Source organism: Panthera tigris, chromosome F2, assembly GCF_018350195.1.
Source record: "Panthera tigris isolate Pti1 chromosome F2, P.tigris_Pti1_mat1.1, whole genome shotgun sequence".
Lineage (NCBI taxonomy): Eukaryota > Metazoa > Chordata > Mammalia > Carnivora > Felidae > Panthera > Panthera tigris.
The window spans coordinates 11361717-11377517 of NC_056676.1; the positions used below are offsets into that span (position 1 = coordinate 11361717).

Below are 15801 nucleotides of genomic sequence, written 5' to 3' on the forward strand. Positions count from 1 at the left end.
TATAATTTTCACATATAATTTCTCTACGAGGGTCCGAGAGAGTGTAATGGTGAAGTGTCTGTGTTCGAACTTAGCTGTCTAGGTGGGAAAATGGAAGAAAATCCATGCTTTGCAGTGTCCTCACTTGGCAAATTGTGAACCTCGTAGTCCCTGGTATTTAGGGAGCATTCAGTAGTGTTATCATTATTAACTTTTTTTTTTGTCCATACGGGGGTGGGGGTGACCACTTTTGAAAGATCCTGACCATATCGTAAGTTTTGCTTAGTGATTTTTTTTATTAATTTATGACTGCCTAATCAGCACTATTCAGAGTTATCATGAGGAGAATTTTCCAGCAACTATGTCAACACGCTGTTTCCTTTATCCACAAAGGAAATGTCCACAGAACTGAGAGGGGTGCTCAGTGACTTAGTCCATGCGTGTTCTGGAGTGAGTTCCTCACCTCCTCGTGGACTGGGAACAAGTAGTCTCTCGGCCACAGCCCACAGTGGAATCACCAGGCTCTATACTTTGCATATCTCTGATCATCACATTGAATCAAAATAATTGAAAGCAGAAAAGTAAACAATGTCTAATTGATGCACGGCAGGACACATTCATACCACCCCAGATCTTTGACCTTCTTTCGTGGGACAGATACAGGGAGGTTTAGAATGAAGAACAAAGAGAATGGGAAGGTGACCTTATCTGTCCTTGGCCAATCCCCGCCTCATGAGCCTGAGGGACTTCCCTTTTTTGTGTTCTAGAGGGGAACTTGGCCACCCATCCTCAGTCATACCTCAGCTAGATGTTAAACTAGAGGTTAACCTATTCTAGTCATCTCTGTGAGCATTTCTAGCTGCTAGACTTCATCCGAATCAACCCATGAGAAAGATCAGCTGTCTAGTAATTCCTTGTGTTCTGTATTATCCCAAGGTGATCTTAGATTACCTGGTGCTCAGTCAGACCAACTACCATATAGACCTGCAGCCTCAAACTCAACTTGGGATAACAGCTTCAAGATGGAAGCCATGAGGCCTTGCAGTCTGCCACTCATTGTTCTTTACTGTAGCTTGAGGGCCACCTTTGAAGTTTTCCTGCAGTAGGCAGCTTTGTAAGGAAGGTAAAGGAAAATCTAAATGATCTATACGGTCCTAAAATTCTTAATGTATAAACATGCACTTCTTGAGAGCATGGCCTGCTACTTTCATTTATTACTGCTCCATTGCAAGAAGTTTCTAGAAGATCTCCATCTGGAGAGTTTCACCTCCCAGCAATAGACTCATGCTGAGTTCTGAAGTCAGCAGTGTAGTCTATTACACATTCCAATTTTTCTTCCTGTAACTTGTCCCACTTTTTAGCCACTCCATTGGCAAGAACTACACTCTTATGGTACCATCTGAAAATCTAATTCACACGTTGGTACAAATGACAATTTGTAGCATTTATAAAAAGTACTTGCTTTCTCAAAAGCCACTAAAAGGAGTGGGTAAACACGTGTCTAATGATGATATTGTATGTACCATCATTTTGCTTTTGGGAAATCAACTTTCCACACGGTCCCTAAAATCACTGTCCATTATTCTGAACAATAAGGTTGGCCTGACAACATACATATTAGGAGGACTTCTCAGCTAGGCATGATGGACACTGAGAAGACAGAAGGCGAACACCTCAACTAATTCATTCAGTGAGCCCTTGCTCTGACTCCTACCATACTAAAATTGACTAGCCATGCAAAAAATAAGATTAACTGTCCAGTTAGGAACTTGTGCTTAAAAAAAACCAAAAACAACAATTGAGTCTGTCTATACCAGGAAGTTATTAATAAAATAAGCCATTAAATTCAAAATAGACACTAGTTAAGTTGAGAACTTCCTTCTCTATCAAATCACATTTCAACTCACCTTAAAGGCACTACTAGGCTTCTAGCTTTCAAACTAAATGAAGGCTATTCAATACATGCCTAACACCCATAAAAATTGGAGCCAAGTGAATGTTATTTCAGGCTGGTATTTATCCCAGGGGGTAAAGTTTTATGGGAAGCATATAAGAAACATGAGTATGTTTCAAGGCCTATCATATTTATTAAAATATTTTTTAGCATTTTTATGTTTTTCTTGGCAACTTAGAAGTGTATCCTTCAAGTAAATTAAGTTATAAGTGTATGAAAATAATGTACATTTAGTTGTTATTTCTTAGTAGTGAATATTCTCTTTAATGCCTGCTTCTTTTTATAATTACTGACTTTTTTTTTTTTCTAATTGTAAAAGACCCATGACCTGTTCCTCTGTACATTGCTTCCTTGGTGGTGAATATGTACAGTAAGAATTTTAATGATTTCAATCAAGACTAAATGAGGCAAAGTTCTCAGGAAGTTGAGCATGAAACGAACCTTAGAGCCTCGGTTCTCCCCTCTTACAACATCTTAGACTCTTCTGAGTCACCAGAATAGTGGAAACTTTAGCTTTTATAGCCAAATTCCCGCTCCTCCTCAGTTGAAATTTTCCATTAGCCAGACTCAGCTTGCATCACTTCAACAAAATCTCCTTCCCCTGCTTTATTTCAGATCTATGTCATTCTGGATTTGGGCTCACGTCTGGTGGTGCCCCAAGACCAACCTTGCTCCACCCGCTCCCCCAGCTTCTGGATTGTGCCTCTCAACACTCCTAGTTTTAAGTAGTTAGGTAGGAACAAACACTTCTACAAAATTTTTCACGATTAAGAACAAATAAGCAGGGGCCACTGACAGCCAATCTTTCTGCTCACAGATGTCAATGTGGTATTCAAAATGTGTACGGTTAAGCTGCATATACAAATTTTTGGACTTGGGGTGCCTGGGTGGCTCAGTCGTTCAAGCGTTCCACTTTGGCTCAGATCGTGATCTTGCGGTTCATGAGTTAGAGCCACACTCTGGGCTCTGTGCTGACAGCTCAGAGCCTGGAGCCTGCTTTGGATTCTGGGTCTCCCTCTCTCCCTGCCTCTCCCCCATTTGTGCTCTCTCTCTCTCTCTCTCTCTCTCTTAAAAATAAATATTAAAATTTTTTTTTAAAGTTTTCGGGACTTAAAGCTATAATAGCATTTGTTCTAGTTTTATAGGTCATGTGGATGGTATTGTTGAATAGAGTCCACGAGATGGCTTAAATAATAAGCGATAGGTTACAATTTTAATAGATATTTACACCTTATTAATAATTCCATATTTAGCCACTTAAGATGAACGAGCTGGACCGGTTAGAATTATAGGAGTTGAAAATGTTCTTGTTTTTGGTAACCCTAAGAGAATTCATTTGTAGCTTGCAGTCACTATGTGTGTGGATATCTGAGCGTGTTACCCATTAAAGTACTTCAAATCATGCATTTCTCTACCACACACTGTTTCATAGATCCTTGAAATAGCACTTTTTAAAAAGAATCAGAGAAAAGAGAACTATAGCAGGGGTCAGCTCTTGTCATGAACCTTATGAATTGTTTAGAGGTATATTAAAAGGTAACATCAATTCACATATTAGCTTTCAAATGTTCCTATTTCCAGTTTGCAGTTCCAGATCATTCCCTGCGCTTTATTTCCTTGACTTAAGATTTAATGTATTGTTATTCCTCAGAGCGGCTATCACATGTTCAGGAGAACAGTTGTGCTTTTCCTTGTCTTTGGAAGAGCTTCTCACAGAAACATTATATATTTAGTTTGATAAATTTCAGGTGGAAAACACAACCCCTCTGTGACTCAAAAATATCAGTAATTATTCATCATTGAGGATCTCCCTTACACTATGGTAGACCCTTATAACAGCTTTCAGGAACATGGGATATTGAGAAAATTTAGATGGTTGTATGCGGATTAGCTAGCTGCCTTCCGACATGAGCACTGGAAATCTGTAAAACTGGACTGGCTGCTTAGAACAATAAAATACTAAATACTAAATACTAAAGAAACCAACAGGTAAGGTCACAAACATAACTTTGGTGGTGAGGGGAGACTTCACTTCCTCTGATCCTTAATGATTTTTCCACTTTTTTTCTACTTTTTTACTTTTTCTACTTTTCTACTTTCCTTCTCCCCCCCCCCCATTTATATTCACCATGGTTCCTGTAGATACAAGGTGGTGACATTTTAAGTGAGCTCGTAAAGTTTATTCTGACACCCACCACGCTCTTCAGAAAGTTTACCATCAATCAGGAAAAGATGGAAAGATAACAGAAAAGATTGGAGAGAAGGCTTAATGGGGAAAAAGCCAAAAGGAAGACACAGATTTTGTGCTGTCCGGATTCTGAAAAGATGAGAAAAATTCCTTTTGGGGTAGAAAGGGTTTGATATTTGAAATGGGATAGATAATGCCTTAATAAGAAAAGTAGTAAAGTAAACCGTTCTAGGGAGAGGAAATCAGATGAACAAAAACATGACAGAGGAAAGTCAACGATACGAGTTTTGGAAACAGCAATAGGGAGCAGGCATAGCTTTGACAACAGAGAAAACTTTGAATCCCAATTCTACCGTTACTTTGAGACTCTGGGCTTGTTTTTATCTTGAGGCTTAATTTATAGATTGGTTGTAATGCCATCTTCCTTATAGAGTTCTGGGTTTAAACAAGATAGTGTTTGATACTCCCTGGTTTGTAATAAATGCTCAACAAACTGTAGAAATCCTTTAAGGGATTTTTATGGAAGGCCAAGGATATAATCTCAGCTATCTTTTTATCTTCCTAAGCACAGATTCTTTTTTGAAATAAAAAAAGGAGCAAAAGACAGTCTCCTCTATGTTAAACTTCATAGAAAAATTTAGGGATTAGTATAGTTACAGTGGATCCCATATGCAGTAATGGCTAATTGCCTATTATGCCCAAAGATTTTAAGGGCTGAATCTTCGCTGATACTATTCATATGGTAAAATTTGATTATATAATTATATCCTAATCAGTGCTTACAGGTACATGGTAAGAAAGGACATGGTAAGAACTGTGTATTTAATCAGTTAGTAGTAAGTGAGGAATTGAGATAGCTATTTCATGAAGTAGTCATAAATCAAATTTAGGAATCATAATTCACCTTTAAGGTTATTTAATCTAACTCCCTCATTTTCCAATGAGGAAACTAAAGAGCATATAGATGATGACAGTGCTATCTAAATGTCATCATGGAGAACAGTGACAACACTTGACAAATTTGTATTGGTCCACGGTAAAATAAGAAAATGTTTTAATGGTGTGAGTTGTTAGAAGCTAAATTTACTTATTTAACATTTTCATATTATGATTTTGTCTTAAAGTCTTCACATTAAATAAAAGTAAGTAATAGAATTTTTACTACCCTTATTGAGCAACATAGAATCAGTCATTTGTTTACAATTTATTCCTTTTTAAAACTATTTAATAATTCATGAAATCAAATGGCTAGGCACCACTGAGTTAAGCAAATTGAGAAAGAATTTTCTAGACTAATTAGTGGGTAGGCTTGAGTAATAACACACATTTCCTAGTTCTCAATTCAGTGCTTTCTCCAATATATCTCAATGTGATTTCTTTTAAGAATCTCATTTATAAGACCCAGGAAAACAAGTCTGATCTTCCTGTTTTCTCTCTTAGCCACTTTTTAGGCATGCTCTTTCTTAACAAAATTTCCCCCAAGTTAGGGAAAGTAACAGAAAACTAACTTAAAAACTTTAAATGCATCAATATTCCTACCTGGTAGCTGTTCTTAGAATGTACTGTAGAGTGATACAAAACAACAACAAAATAGTTCTCTCTGAATTTTATTGGTTCTCTTAGCTCTGTATGACCTAAGGTATGAGTTGCTGACTTTTTTTTTTTTTGGCCAAGAATATGTTTCTTGGACAAGGACTATACATATTATCACTTCACAAAAACCATTTCTAACGTATATATCATGAATAATGATTGTGTTTAGTCCAAAATTGAGTTTCTCAGTTAATTGTTTAAAATATGGAACATATTTTTATGAAGAAGTAATGTTGTGACTGGTGATTTAGTTCTAAGATTTGCTTACCAAAATCCATTTTAATCCATAGTGTAGCTGGGTCTTACCAGACTGGGTTCTGGCAGTGGGTAAGGAAGAGAGGCTTGTTCATGAGAGAAAAATATGGGAAAATATATTCATCTGGTCTCAGTAGTCAAGGAAGGCAAAATACAATTTCTAAACCTTTAAATTGCGAAGATTCACTACATACACCATACTCTCCATAAAACGTATTGTTAACCATATCTTTCTTTTAGTGAGATCACGGAGCTCCTTATGGGATGTGGTAATGAAGTTGAGGTATGGGATGGAAAATCTACATCTGTGCAGGCGTGAGTCAGTATGCCCCTTCGTATGAAACACAGGAGATTCAGTCTTTACCTCACCTTCAAGAGCTGTATTTCAGGTTAACAGAACTCACATGATGGTGGTAGGTCCAGTAGTAGTTTTCTTGGCTTCCCAATATTTCCCCTTACCCCATCCATTGGCACAGGATCACAGTCAATGACTGCCACCACCACTCTAAGGGTATAAAAGCATACCTCCCCTCCATCAATAATAATAATAACAAATCATCCCTCCTGCCTTCTGATTCTCCCCTCTCTGACAGTCCATGGGTCCCTTGTTCTCCAGGGTAGGCTGTCAGTCATTCCTGCTGCTGCGTAAGTGGGGGGATGGGGGTTCAGATCCAGAATGAGTAAAGGAGAGGAAAGGAGACATTATAACGGATGCCACAGGAACACAAAGGATTATAAGAGACTGCTTTGAACAATTACATGCCAGCAAATTAGAAAGGTAGAAGAAATAGATAAATTCCTGGAAATATGCAAGCTACCAAGACTGAATCATGAAGAAATAGAAAACTTGGCTGCTCTGTTTCTTGTATACCTCTCTTAGTGCTAACAAAGTGTCCTCTGCCTTCCTGGCTTTGAGTTACATTATAAATGTAAAAGTCAATTGCCTTAACCTTAGCAGGTTTCTGGTATTAGGAAAAGGTTGTATTTAATCAGTGTGAAAATTGATCATGAAGTAACCTGGGAATACTTTTTGAAAATTGAAGAAATGGTTAATTGATGGTGTAAAAATATATGAAAAGATATATGACTATTGGCAGAAAATGAAATGTCATCAAATGTTAAGTATCCCTTCAAGATTTACATAAAGCAACAGGCACCCAGTATGAACACCAAACCAACTTTTGTTTTCAGGTTTTTAAGATGTATTTTTACTTTCATAGTGTGAGGTTTAAACAGCTGCAAAAGTCGTAGACAGGAAAGGTTAATTAGCTACATGAATGAAATCTGCCTACATAAGAAGAAAACACTTCCTCCACCATACTTAGAATTGAAAAAAGTAGACCTAATCCTCTGATTTGTAAGAAAGTAGCAAGCTTGCCATTTAAGTCCGGTTTGTGCTTTTGTTCTACAGATCTCATGTCACTGGAGAGTAACTCTGTTGAATAGTTTTAGTTAAGGTACTAGTTTGAGTACCAATTTCCTGAGTACTTTGTGTTGCAATGTTATTCGAGGACTTACAAATGAGTCTTGTCATATTCCTTACAAATGTCAGAGGTCTGCTATATCTGGAGACAACAGGGAGGGACCTGTCAAGAACCTGGAAGTGAGGAAACCAGGTTGCCTTCTGAGAATTAGATAGTCTAATAGACTATTAGAGAGCAACAGAAAGAAATACGCAGTCTACCCTAGCATATAAGGTGTGAAGACAAGAAGGAAAGGAGAAGATTTCAGCGAAAACATAGGAAATCAAGAATCAGGTAAACAAATATGGACAACGTCTAGAAAAATCTTTCCCGGGGAGAGGAGTCTGTCAGTCTGATGTTTGTTTCACTGCCATGAAAAGACACTAGAGTTTTTCAAAATTTAGCGTGCATCAAAGTCATGTGTGTTGGGGGGGGAGGGGGAGTTGTTAAAATTCAGGTTGCTGTGTCCCACAACCAGAGTTCTTGACTCAGAAGGCCTGGAGTCAAGCTTGAGAATTTATTTTTCAACCATTTCCCAGCCCTTGGTCCTAGAACTACACTTTAAAAACCATTGCATTAACCCAGCAGAACTTGCTGCTGTCAAACATTTAAATCAAAAGAAAATCTCTCAGCTCATTTATTCCTTGTTCTCCACAAACAATGAATTTATCTTGAAGAATATATCTGAAGAATTGCTCCTGCCCAGAAGGAAGAAAATATGCTAAACAGGTCAATGCAAGCCTTCACTCAGCATTTATATTTAGCGTTGTAAATCGATGATTTGTTTTTCTGGATTTACACACCAGCCTTCTGTGAGCAGAGACGTAGCTAACTTTTATTTTGCCTTGATTTGTGCGATTTGTATGGGGAAGACTGTTTAAGGAAAAGTATATAAAGGTTGGAATAAAACCTTTAGCATGAAGGTATTTATCTAGAAAAGAAAAAGTTATAAACCGTAAACGGCTTATAAATTATAAATTGAAAATAGCTTACAAGTACCACAAATATCACAACATTCAGGAAATGAATGGTCTAGCTTCTGCTTTTATACACTTCAAAATGCACTCTTCTCCACTAGCCATACACTCCCATGCTGGGTGGCATAGCACGCATTCACAGGGGGATGTGACCTCTGGCCTTGTATTTTCATGATGACCCTGTGTGAGCCAGTGCAAATGGTGGTTTGAACATCACTAGAAGCCATTTCTCCTTGAACGGCTAGCAATAACCATGTAGGAGTGACTGCAAGCCAGTAATTTGAATCCATTCTACTTAAATTACATGGATCCCTGGCTCAACTTTTCCTTAACACGATCCCCAAAATACCTGAATCTACTTCAATGCCACTGGGGAAGTGTAAACACAAGAGACAGCAGTCTTACCCGATTGCAAGTAAAATACCTACTTTTGCCAATTTTACTAAAATGTATGATCGTGTGAACACACTGTTAGACTCCTTCTCATCGACTTAGGACCCGTTTATTTAGGGACCTTGAAGCTTAAGTTTGTTTAGACTTACAGCAAATCTATGGGGAGAAAAGAGAGGAAAAGGTCAGAATCTGATCAGATATAGAACCCCAAGGGTTTCCAGTGGCGGAGTTTACAGAGCTGAGGCTGAGAGGTTAACCAGCATGGACTCAACAAGATAATAGCCATGTTCGCAGCCCATCGGTAGCATACCCCGCAATACCAAGTACCATAGGCCTTCTATTTGTAGGGATTTCACCAGCATTTGACATTTGTAACTGGCACGCATTCCAGCTTGTCCCTTTTCTTCTGTATCTGTCCGCCCTGCAAGTGTGTGAAGAAGAGATAAGAAGGAGCGTGAAGTTACCAAGAAAGTGAAAGGTAGCTTCTGAAAATGACCTCCATGGCAATAAAAAGGTCAGAAGAAAGGCAAGCAGTGGAGAGAACTACCTGGGTCTGGATTTCTGCATTGGCTGCCTGTGGGACCTTGGCCAGGTTTTCAATGGCTTGTCATAATAGTCATAATAGTACCTCCCTCAGAGGGTTGTCATAAGGATTAAATGAGCTGATATATGGAAAGCATATAGACAAATGCCTGGCATACAGTGACCACTCAATAAAAGTTAGCTGTTATTATTTGGAAAGTAGAAGGCATTTTAAGATGTGATTTCCAAAGCAGCAGGAGAGAGTTTTGGATTTACTTCCACTCTCCTCTTTTAATACTAAAATTAGCATCCTTCCAAGTCCGGTTCCTGGGTAACTGCTTTTGCTGTTCTAGGCCATCTGTGATCTTCAGTAGAACCAAGTTGGCCGTTTGCAATCCCTGGCTAGACCGCATCCCAACTCCTAGTGATCTGTTGTCTGTTTATTTGCAGGATCGGTCACAATTTGGTCTTTTTTGGATAAATTGTCTACATTAGCTCTTAAAACGCTGCTGTCGTCTACCGGGGCGCCAGCATTTGGATGGGTGTTATAACACCACATTTTCTCTTCATTACAAGTCCTAAAAATAGGGTGCGACCGAGTAAAGTTTTCAGCCTTCACAGCAAGATCTGGTTTGTCAGGAAATGGCGTGGGAGTAGTTCTCATATGCACTGAAGGTGCAAAGTGCAAAACAAAAATAACTCAACAAGAGTTTAACAGCCCTTCTTTATGTACGTTATTTACAAAAGGCCGCAATCTGGAGTTGCAGGCAGAGCCTTAGGGAGCTCAGGAGACCCTTCTGGAAGACACAAAATGCCAATATAGATTACACAAAAGGGAACACGGGATGAAGCAAGACAAGGTTTAATCTGTTATTTCTGTCCCCTTCATCAGCATTCACCCCTCCTCTAGCTTCAATAGGACTTCGAGTTTTGTCAAACTTGGAAGGACTCTTCAATACCATAATGCATAAAAACATATGGAGACACTTCTAAACCATCACTGCTTTCATTTTTATGTGTAAAATTTCCCCATCCTCTCTAGTGGGTGACTCCTTTTCTTTCAGCTGTCTGATTTTCTTATATGAAACAAGACGTGTTGCATTAGTGAATCTTAATTGCCTTTTCACTTTCTGTGGCTTCATAATGTTTAGTAGCAAATATTTTGCAAACATTGAGACACTTCAGGATTATTATTCCTACCCTTCACCAGAAATTCTAAATATTGTCAGAAGGCAAGACAAAAACAGTTGTCTTCATTAGTATCGTTACAATAAAGAAAAAAAAAGCCATGATATTCGGTGCATTCTTTAGTCCGGTCTAATAAACATCACATTCGCGATTACACTAAAACATTGCAGAGGCACATAAGCTAATCACGTTGCTGCATTTTTTAAAAATTAAAAGTATTACTTTGTTGCCTAGTTTGTTGTTAGCCTTTCGTTTACCAACTTAGGTGAAAATCCTTACACATCTCAATGCATTGGGGATGACTTCTCTATTTTCATGCCAATGAAATATTGTCACAAACACCTTGTTCAGGCAAAAGAAGATTTAGAATAGCTTTGCTTTATCACAGCTTGCAGTGTACTTTGGGAGTTAATAGACTCATACAAATGAAATACCCGAAGAGATTTCCCCCTTTGCATTTTTTTTGAGTTACTTTCCCATCAAAAGTTTTTCAGTTTTACAGTCCAGAAAACTCTCTTTTGCTTAAAAATCAGAGAGAGAAAAACCACACTATTTTATGCGAGGAGCAAAGAAGATGATGGATTAAAGCAGATGTAGAATGTTTGCAGTTATATAAGACTATTAGGGACCCTGCTTGTTCTGGTTTTTGCAATTTGTCCATGTCCTACTTTATATAACTCAATCCATTGTGAGCCAAACATGAAATAAGCGAATACAGTATTCCATATTTCACTTTGTCAGCAAATTAAAAAAAAAAAAACTGTAGAACAAACACAATCGTCATCATGGTTCTTGAATAGAGAACGAAGCATTTTTCAAATCCCAGGGACCTGTAAGAAACAGAAGGTTAAGGAGATTTTTTTTAAACAATGAGCAGATGTGTTTGGTACTGTTGATGGACAAGCTTATCCATTTACTTCAATTAATAACAAGAGTGAGCACATCAATACATAAGCTTGTCCTGATGCTTTGATTTTTTTCCAGTTTGACAGGTAATAGTGGGGCTGGGAAAATGTCACAACAATTTAGTCCTGCCTCACTGGCTTTAACTGGTTTGATGACAATGGGAATGCATCTTGCTAAGATTCCTTATAATTCATAATAATGCTACATTCATTGACTCTTAGGGAGGTTTTGGAATCTGTGACAATTAATGGTTTAAGATCAAATGCTTTCATGGGTTATTCATTTGGGCACTAAGTAAAACCAAGTTAAAATATTTATGAACAGTATGAAAATGTGCAAACTTTCTTTAGGAACCTGTCTTTTCATATTGAGTCATAAATGAAACCAACTATATTTGACAAAAAAAAAAAAAAAAAAAAAAAGGCCATTTCTTCATACGGCCGAGCTACTAACCCCTTCCAGTATTCTAAAACATCTTTTCTACAATCTAACATATTTTGTCAGAGAAACTCTGGCGATTTTATTTTAAAAACCCACGATCTCACAAATTTGAGCAGATGAGAGCAAATTAGCCCTCTAGCAAACTTGACAATGGATATCAAAATGTGATAATATCAGTAAATCGCTTCAGTGCTCACTGACCCACTAAATAAATGCTGTCCTTTTAACAGTGGAGCTTGAATGATTAATACCTGCACAGGAGGGGAGGGGAAAATTGGCAATTTCTGTTTTAGAGAAAAAAATAAGACACCATTTATACTCTTCCAGTGCCAATGGCATTAGTATAGGTAGCAACCTCACATGCTCGTGGATAAATCACAGCTTCTTCAGGGCAAGAACAGCATTACACTCATCTCTGTGCCTCCGTGGGGTCTAACACAGCACTTCTCACCCGTAAGGAACTCAACAAATGTTTTCTAGCGGGCAACATCCTTCTACACCATTCCCTATAGCACAGTGAACGAAGTGTCTCAAAAACAGATGCATAAAACTTAAGGTTTCCAGGACGCTTGAAGGACTGTCTTGTGTCGCTCTCCCCAAAACGTATCTTCTCGTCCTGCTGCACTCCCCACTTTCTCTTGTGTGCTACCACCTCTGGGAGGCCCTCCCTGACCCCTTGAGCACCGCAAAGACGAATGGCAGGACAAAATAGAGTAAAATCAAGCGCTTACCCACATCCCTAGTACTCTAGAATTCGACCTTATTTGGAGATAGAGTCTTTACCAAGGTAATCGAATGAATACGGAGTCACTGGGATGGGCCCTAGTCCAACATGACTGCCATCTTTGTAAAAGGGGAAAATGTGGACACAGGCAAGTATAGAGGGAAGATAAGGTGAAGACCCAGAGACAAGAGGGGTATCTCTCATCCAAAGAGAGAAGCCTGGAGCAGATGCTTCTATCACAGCCCTCAGAAGAAACCCACCCATCAACACCTTGATCTGAGACTTCTAGTTCCCTAGACCTTGACACGATAAATTGCTGTTGTTTAAACTACCCAGTCTGTGGTACTTTGTCATAGCAGTCCCTGAAAACTAATAGAAGTATCTAATTCTTTTGCTCATTATTAAGAAAACCTAGGCAGAAAGTAGTGTGCAATGGCCTCACGGCATTGTTGGGGAAGTAGATGATATAAGGACTCATATATGACCTCTACAGAATATCATAAAATAGTAAAGCTTGCATGATTCCCTCCTATAGAAAAACATTATCTTCATGCTATTACTATCCTGCACTAACTCAGTGTTCAAATGCTTTGTGTAATATGAAAATGGATCTTCAAGTAGGATGGGAAATTACATTTGCTATAATCAATCAGCCTGCTCTGAAAAATAGATTATTAAAAATGCCTTCATTTGATTACCTGGGTGAAAATATAAATGGAAAATAACAATTCTAAATGCAGTGTAAGTATTGATAATGTGATGACTACAGGAACTGTATTCATTCCTAACATTAATAAATTCTTAAGTTTTATTAATGCCTACAATAATACGGGTTTTTATGTTAACCATAATTTATGTAGGCTTATCAACACAATGACTTCAGGGCAAACTAAAGGGGCTGCTATTTTCTGAAATGAAAATAGAGACAAAGAAACAAAGAGAGGCGTGTTTACTGAGATAGCATATGAGGTGGGGTGGGGAAAACACAGTACTGGAGAAAGCTTGTTTTAAAATTATTCATTTAAAGAAATTGAGATAATATACTTGAGAAGGCAAGATCTGTCTTTGATCAGGTATACAGTTTTGTTTTTTCAAGGTTTTCACTGGATTCCAGCCTCAGCGAGTTATTTTATTTTATTTTTTCTTTCAGATAAAACCCCGCTCCCATTCGTTGGAAAAAAACACAAGAATAAGAAAATATAGAGTGCTGTATCAGGGACACAATGGAATTCTTGGCTTTAAAATAGCTTGTACAAACCTACAATAATACACCAAAAGAATCACTACTATCCAGATCGTATTTCACTAAAAGAAAACTCCCCGAAATGTGAGCTTGGGTTACATTACCAAGTAAGGGCCCAATATGCCAATATGTGCTTTTCGAACATTCATGACAGCTGTTTTGTTACTGCCAGATAAGGCATCACTCAGCAAACATAAAATAGAAAAATTGAAGATCACTAAGAAAGATCTCTGTGAGAAATTATAACAACCAGAGATTCAAATATAAAAATATTTAAAGCTTTCATTTGATAAAAAAAAAATACAACAATAAAACATATTCTCCAGCGTTCTGCCTCCAGAAAAACACATTCTTACTAATTCAGCTAGTAATTCATGACCATTAAATTATTTTAGGATCTCTTTGGTCATATGTTGTGTTTACTTGCAAATGTCAATATACTATGTAACCTCTTATTTTATTCTGAAATGGATCCAAATTCTTATTTTCACTTCTTCACAAAATTATACTTTTCTTTAAAGATAGGACTACTTCAAACCATTTCTGTATATTTCAGCAGTCAATCTACATCTATTTCGAGTACATAAATAATGATTCCTATTTCTCATAATTTCATTCTAAACGAGAGATAAAGCAACGCAAAAAATAAAGAAATAATTTGGAGAGAATAGGCAATCTGCTATCATTTAAAATTTTTAAACTTTCCCACGTCTGTCCCAAGTGAGCTTTCTTGAGCAAGTCTTTATGTCAGTAAGAAAGATAATACCATGCTACAATGATAATAGGTTAAACTCACAGTAGTTGTCATTAAATAGACAGTGACTTAGAAAACATCTCCCCAAGCTGCCATCAGTGTTTATTTTCTCCACTTCCTTTTGTCACACCTATCCCCTATAATACCTTGGCATTGGATCCATCCAAACATTATCACTATTCACTCTTGTACCTGGACTGACAGAGATACACCACGGCGCCATGTTGACAGAGGTCTCCGACTTCAGCTTCCGTAGTACTAGGAAATCTTTTTACAAGTCCTTTATTGGCCAGCTTTCCTCTGATGCTATGGTTTTTCAAGCTTATACTTCTCTTCACAAAGCTATCCTTTCCTTAATCCCTCGCTTTCAGAAGATGATCTTCCTTCTCGAAGAATCTACCACCTCCCCGCAAAAAAATCTACCACCTCCCCGCAAAAAAAAACCCTCTTAGAAATGGTAACTGACTCAGCAAGGTTGTAGGATCTAAGAACAATACACAAAAATCAAATGCATTTCCGCACCTTGACAATGAGCATGTGCAAACCGAAATTTCAAATCGATACCATTCCAAAGAAAATGAAATAGATATAAACCTAACAAAAAATGTATAGGGTCTTTATGTTGAAAATTACGAACTACAGATGCAAAAACAAAAACAAACAAAACAAAACGAAAACCTGAATTAACGGACGGATATACTATGGTCAGGATTAGAAGGTTCAGTGGTAAAGATGTTAATTTTCTCCCCAAATTTACCTGTGGGTTTAATTCAATTTTCTTCAAAATCTCAGTAAGGTTTTTGGTAGACATGGAAAAGTTTATTTTAAAATTGGTATGGAAAGGTATAAGCCCTAGAACAAATAAAATAATCTTGGAAGCAAAGTGGAGAGATCATTCTAGCCAATATTAAGACTCAGTGTATAGCAATAATAGAACAATTTAATATTGACCTAGAAATAGACACATAGACCAATGATACCAGATAGAGAACCCAGAAATAGACTTGCTCAAATACCTCCAACTGATTTTTGATAGAAGTACGCAAACATTAGAGTGGAGGAAAAATAGACTTTTCAACAAAGGATGCTAGAGCAATTAGATATAGGCAAAAACAAAATAAAACAAAACAAAACAAAAAAGTGAACATTAACATACACTTCACAACGTTTACGAAAATTAACTCTAAAGGCATCAAGGACTTAAATGTAAAATGCAAAACC

The 15801-nt window shown here is 37.5% G+C and overlaps 1 long non-coding RNA gene across 2 annotated transcripts in view; it reads right to left on the reverse strand.

Annotated features, from left to right (window-relative positions):
- LOC122235011 overlaps positions 1 to 15801 on the reverse strand; it is a 41876-nt gene that overhangs the window by 6632 nt on the left and 19443 nt on the right. The window contains exon 3 of one of the 2 annotated variants that reach the window (XR_006213078.1): positions 10087 to 11342. The exons of the other annotated variant lie outside the window; for it this stretch is intronic. This is a non-coding gene — a long non-coding RNA (uncharacterized LOC122235011). Of the gene's footprint in view, positions 1 to 10086; positions 11343 to 15801 lie in introns of those variants that run through there. 2 annotated transcript variants of the gene reach the window in all.